This window comes from Loxodonta africana, chromosome 4 (genome assembly GCF_030014295.1).
Source record: "Loxodonta africana isolate mLoxAfr1 chromosome 4, mLoxAfr1.hap2, whole genome shotgun sequence".
Classification (NCBI taxonomy): Eukaryota; Metazoa; Chordata; class Mammalia; order Proboscidea; family Elephantidae; genus Loxodonta; species Loxodonta africana.
Window position 1 is genome coordinate 193591623 of NC_087345.1, and position 5259 is coordinate 193596881.

The window sequence follows — 5259 nt, forward strand, 5'->3', positions numbered from 1 at the left end:
AAGGCTTCTTCTGAAAAACTACGTCACGGTGCAGGGATCCTTCCAGAGGAGCAACGACATAGTTTTAGCTGGAAGGGCTTGGCTGAGCAGCCGGGGAGAAAAGGCCTCTTGCTCTTCTCTTTTCTTTCTGCCTCACTGCAGTCAATTGGCACTTGCCAAAGCAAGGTTTCCCAGCACAAACTACAAAGCAGCAGCTCTCCCCTGGAAGAGGAAATCCCACGCAGTGTTGCCCTGGCGAGATAGTGTTGCTAGAGTGAGGCCCAGGGAAAACACACTGCCTAGAGAAATCCTAGCAAAGCCCTGTGTTTCCCCACAGGAATGTATGTCAGTTTCAGTTCTTTGCCAGCAACGGAGCAAAGAGGCAACGTCAGATTGTGTGTATCTCAGTGAGAGAAAGAACACTGTGACTTCCCCCGTTCCTCTGACCAAAGCGGTTAGAGGGAGAAAAGCGTCCTTTGCTTTCGCTTTCCCGCAATGAGCTCGGCAGATCTGCCCTTCGCGAAGGGCCGTTTTCCCCCGGAGAACTGCCTCGCGGTAGCCCTGTTCTGGAAGTGGAACGAGTATGCAGGGTTGGCGTTCAGCTATTGTGACGGGTCGCTTTGGCCAAGGGCAAACGAAGCGCCCGGGGAAGTCTTAGCAGAGCCCGGCGCCTTTCCACGGTTCAAAGCGTGGAACTGCAGACTCTTTTGCAAAGAAGAGAGCGCACAGGCAACAGCAGCCTGCACGTTTCTCAGTGAAAGGGAGAACTCCCTGACTTCATCCAGTCCTCTGAGCAAAGCAGGCAGAGGGAGAGAAACTTTCTTTCCTTCCTCTTTCCTGCAACGAATTCCTCATTTGCTCTTGCAAACGCAAGGCTTCTTCTGAAAAACTACGTCACGGTGCAGGGATCCTTCCAGAGGAGCAACGACATAGTTTTAGCTGGAAGGGCTTGGCTGAGCAGCCGGGGAGAAAAGGCCTCTTGCTATTCTCTTTTCTTTCTGCCTGAATGCGGTCAATTCGCACTTGCCAAAGCAAGGTTTCCCAGCACAAACTACAAAGCAGCAGCTCTCTCCTGGAAGAGGAAATCCCATGCAGTGTTGCCCTGGCGAGATAGTGTTGCCACAGTGAGGCCCAGGGAAAACACACTGCCTAGAGAAATCCTAGCAAAGCCCTGTGTTTCCCCACAGGAATGCATGTCAGTTTCAGTTCTTTGCCAGCAACGGAGCTCAGAGGCAACGTCAGATTGTGTGTATCTCAGTGAGAGAAAGAACACTGTGACTTCCCCCGTTCCTCTGACGAAAGCGGTTAGAGGGAGAAAAGCGTCCTTTGCTTTCGCTTTCCCGCAACGAGCTCGGCAGATCTGCCCTTGCGAAGGGCCGTTTTCCCCCGGAGAACTGCCTCGCGGTAGCCCTGTTCTGGAAGTGGAACGAGTATGCAGTGTTAGCGTTCAGCTATTGTGAAGGCTCGCTTTGGCCCAGGGCAAACGAAGCGCCCGGGGAAGTCTTAGCAGAGCCCGTCGCCCTTCCACGGTTTAAAGCGTGGAACTGCAGACTCTTTTGCAAAGAAGAGAGCGCACAGGCAACAGCAGCCCGCACGTTTCTCAGCGAAAGGGAGAACTCCCTGACTTCATCCAGTCCTCTGAGCAAAGCAGGCAGAGGGAGAGAAACTTTCTTTCCTTCCTCTTTCCTGCAACGAATTCCTCATTTGCTCTTGCAAACGCAGGGCTTCTTGTGAAAACCTACTTCGCGGTGCAGGGATCCTTCCAGAGGAGCAACGACATAGTTTTAGCTGGAAGGACTTGGGACAGCAGCCGGGGAGAAAAGGCCTCTTGCTATTCTCTTTTCTTTCTGCCTCACTGCGGTCAATTGGCACTTGCCAAAGCAAGGTTTCCCAGCACAAACTACAAAGCAGCAGCTCTCTCCTGGCAGAGGAAATCCCATGCAGTGCTGCCCTTCCGAGATAGTGTTGCTACAGTGAGACCCAGGGAAAACACACTGCCTAGAGAAATCCTAGCAAAGCCCTGTGTTTCCCCACAGGAATGTATGTCAGTTTCAGTTCTTCGCCAGCAACGGAGCAAAGAGGCAACGTCAGATTGTGTGTATCTCAGGGAGAGAAAGAACACTGTGACTTCCCCCGTTCCTCTGACGAAAGCAGTTAGAGGGAGAAAAGCGTCCTTTGCTTTCGCTTTCCCGCAATGAGCTCGACAGATCTGCCCTTCGCGAAGGGCCGTTTTCCCCCGGAGAACTGCCTCGCGGTAGCCCTGTTCTGGAAGTGGAACGAGTATGCAGTGTTAGCGTTCAGCTAATGTGAAGGCTCGCTTTGGCCAAGGGCAAACGAAGCGCCGGGGGAAGTCTTAGCAGAGCCCGGCGCCTTTCCACGGTTCAAAGCGTGGAACTGCAGACTCTTTTGCAAAGAAGAGAGCGCACAGGCAACAGCAGCCTGCACGTTTCTCAGTGAAAGGGAGAACTCCCTGACTTCATCCAGTCCTCTGAGCAAAGCAGGCAGAGGGAGAGAAACTTTCTTTCCTTCCTCTTTCCTGCAACGAATTCCTCATTTGCTCTTGCAAACGCAAGGCTTCTTCTGAAAAACTACGTCACGGTGCAGGGATCCTTCCAGAGGAGCAACGACATAGTTTTAGCTGGAAGGGCTTGGCTGAGCAGCCGGGGAGAAAAGGCCTCTTGCTATTCTCTTTTCTTTCTGCCTGAATGCGGTCAATTCGCACTTGCCAAAGCAAGGTTTCCCAGCACAAACTACAAAGCAGCAGCTCTCTCCTGGAAGAGGAAATCCCATGCAGTGTTGCCCTGGCGAGATAGTGTTGCCACAGTGAGGCCCAGGGAAAACACACTGCCTAGAGAAATCCTAGCAAAGCCCTGTGTTTCCCCACAGGAATGCATGTCAGTTTCAGTTCTTTGCCAGCAACGGAGCTCAGAGGCAACGTCAGATTGTGTGTATCTCAGTGAGAGAAAGAACACTGTGACTTCCCCCGTTCCTCTGACGAAAGCGGTTAGAGGGAGAAAAGCGTCCTTTGCTTTCGCTTTCCCGCAACGAGCTCGGCAGATCTGCCCTTGCGAAGGGCCGTTTTCCCCCGGAGAACTGCCTCGCGGTAGCCCTGTTCTGGAAGTGGAACGAGTATGCAGTGTTAGCGTTCAGCTATTGTGAAGGCTCGCTTTGGCCCAGGGCAAACGAAGCGCCCGGGGAAGTCTTAGCAGAGCCCGTCGCCCTTCCACGGTTTAAAGCGTGGAACTGCAGACTCTTTTGCAAAGAAGAGAGCGCACAGGCAACAGCAGCCCGCACGTTTCTCAGCGAAAGGGAGAACTCCCTGACTTCATCCAGTCCTCTGAGCAAAGCAGGCAGAGGGAGAGAAACTTTCTTTCCTTCCTCTTTCCTGCAACGAATTCCTCATTTGCTCTTGCAAACGCAGGGCTTCTTGTGAAAACCTACTTCGCGGTGCAGGGATCCTTCCAGAGGAGCAACGACATAGTTTTAGCTGGAAGGACTTGGGACAGCAGCCGGGGAGAAAAGGCCTCTTGCTATTCTCTTTTCTTTCTGCCTCACTGCGGTCAATTGGCACTTGCCAAAGCAAGGTTTCCCAGCACAAACTACAAAGCAGCAGCTCTCTCCTGGCAGAGGAAATCCCATGCAGTGCTGCCCTTCCGAGATAGTGTTGCTACAGTGAGACCCAGGGAAAACACACTGCCTAGAGAAATCCTAGCAAAGCCCTGTGTTTCCCCACAGGAATGTATGTCAGTTTCAGTTCTTTGACAGCAACGGAGCAAAGAGGCAACGTCAGATTGTGTGTATCTCAGTGAGAGAAAGAACACTGTGACTTCCCCCGTTCCTCTGACCAAAGCGGTTAGAGGGAGAAAAGCGTCCTTTGCTTTCGCTTTCCCGCAATGAGCTCGGCAGATCTGCCCTTCGCGAAGGGCCGTTTTCCCCCGGAGAACTGCCTCGCGGTAGCCCTGTTCTGGAAGTGGAACGAGTATGCAGGGTTGGCGTTCAGCTATTGTGACGGGTCGCTTTGGCCAAGGGCAAACGAAGCGCCCGGGGAAGTCTTAGCAGAGCCCGGCGCCTTTCCACGGTTCAAAGCGTGGAACTGCAGACTCTTTTGCAAAGAAGAGAGCGCACAGGCAACAGCAGCCCGCACGTTTCTCAGCGAAAGGGAGAACTCCCTGACTTCATCCAGTCCTCTGAGCAAAGCAGGCAGAGGGAGAGAAACTTTCTTTCCTTCCTCTTTCCTGCAACGAATTCCTCATTTGCTCTTGCAAACGCAGGGCTTCTTGTGAAAACCTACTTCGCGGTGCAGGGATCCTTCCAGAGGAGCAACGACATAGTTTTAGCTGGAAGGGCTTGGCTGAGCAGCCGGGGAGAAAAGGCCTCTTGCTATTCTCTTTTCTTTCTGCCTCACTGCGGTCAATTGGCACTTGCCAAAGCAAGGTTTCCCAGCACAAACTACAAAGCAGCAGCTCTCTCCTGGCAGAGGAAATCCCATACAGTGCTGCCCTTCCGAGATAGTGTTGCTACAGTGAGACCCAGGGAAAACACACTGCCTAGAGAAATCCTAGCAAAGCCCTGTGTTTCCCCACAGGAATGTATGTCAGTTTCAGTTCTTCGCCAGCAACGGAGCAAAGAGGCAACGTCAGATTGTGTGTATCTCAGGGAGAGAAAGAACACTGTGACTTCCCCCGTTCCTCTGACGAAAGCAGTTAGAGGGAGAAAAGCGTCCTTTGCTTTCGCTTTCCCGCAATGAGCTCGACAGATCTGCCCTTCGCGAAGGGCCGTTTTCCCCCGGAGAACTGCCTCGCGGTAGCCCTGTTCTGGAAGTGGAACGAGTATGCAGTGTTAGCGTTCAGCTAATGTGAAGGCTCGCTTTGGCCAAGGGCAAACGAAGCGCCGGGGGAAGTCTTAGCAGAGCCCGGCGCCTTTCCACGGTTCAAAGCGTGGAACTGCAGACTCTTTTGCAAAGAAGAGAGCGCACAGGCAACAGCAGCCTGCACGTTTCTCAGTGAAAGGGAGAACTCCCTGACTTCATCCAGTCCTCTGAGCAAAGCAGGCAGAGGGAGAGAAACTTTCTTTCCTTCCTCTTTCCTGCAACGAATTCCTCATTTGCTCTTGCAAACGCAAGGCTTCTTCTGAAAAACTACGTCACGGTGCAGGGATCCTTCCAGAGGAGCAACGACATAGTTTTAGCTGGAAGGGCTTGGCTGAGCAGCCGGGGAGAAAAGGCCTCTTGCTATTCTCTTTTCTTTCTGCCTGAATGCGGTCAATTCGCACTTGCCAAAG